Here is an 808-nt window from a genome sequence, read left to right as displayed (position 1 = left end):
TAATAGTCAGAGCTAATAGCATGTAAGGCATCAATGGGGTAAATATCTAGGGAAAGTTAACGAAATGGTGCAATCAATACAAGAGAATTGTAAGGAGATAGAAGAAGAGCACAGGAAGTGCATGTTCAAGGATAGGGGTTAGAGGTGTTATAAGAGAAAGTGAGGAGTTTTCAAGAGCTTCATCTGATGATTACTTGGATTACTTTATTCAGTCTCTGTAGTTGTTGCAGCACTCGTGTTTTTCGGGTTTATCACTACTGAGATAAAGGCTGTCTGTCTGTTGAGTCAGGAATATATTTTCAGAAACTGGTGTTATACAGTGGGGGAAATAAGTATTTGACCCCTTGCTGATTTTGCAGGTTTGCCCACTTACAAAGAATGCAACGATCTATAATTTTAATCATATGTACATTCTAACAGTGAAAGACAGAATCCCAAAGAAAATTCCAGAAAATCACATCATATGAATTTATTAAAATTGATAACCATCTGATGAGGAAAAACAAGTATTTGACCCCCTGGACAAACAGCATGTTAATATTTTGTAGAAAAGCCATTATTGGCCAGCACAGATGACGGTTTTTATAGTTGGTGACAAGGTTTGTGCACATTTCGGCAGGGATGTTGGCCCACTCCTCCCTGCAGACGCCTCCAAATCATTCAGGTTCCGAGGTTGTCGCCTGGCAACTCGAATTTTAAGCTCCCTTCAAAGATTTTCAATTGGATTCAGGTCTGGAGACTGGCTAGGCCACTCCAGAACCTTGATGTGCTTCTTCTTCAGCCACTCTTTTGTTGCTTTGGCGGTGTG

This window comes from Micropterus dolomieu, linkage group LG01 (assembly GCF_021292245.1).
Source record: "Micropterus dolomieu isolate WLL.071019.BEF.003 ecotype Adirondacks linkage group LG01, ASM2129224v1, whole genome shotgun sequence".
Classification (NCBI taxonomy): Eukaryota; Metazoa; Chordata; class Actinopteri; order Centrarchiformes; family Centrarchidae; genus Micropterus; species Micropterus dolomieu.
The sequence above is the reverse complement of the archived record's forward strand: the minus strand, read 5'-3'. Positions refer to the sequence as shown.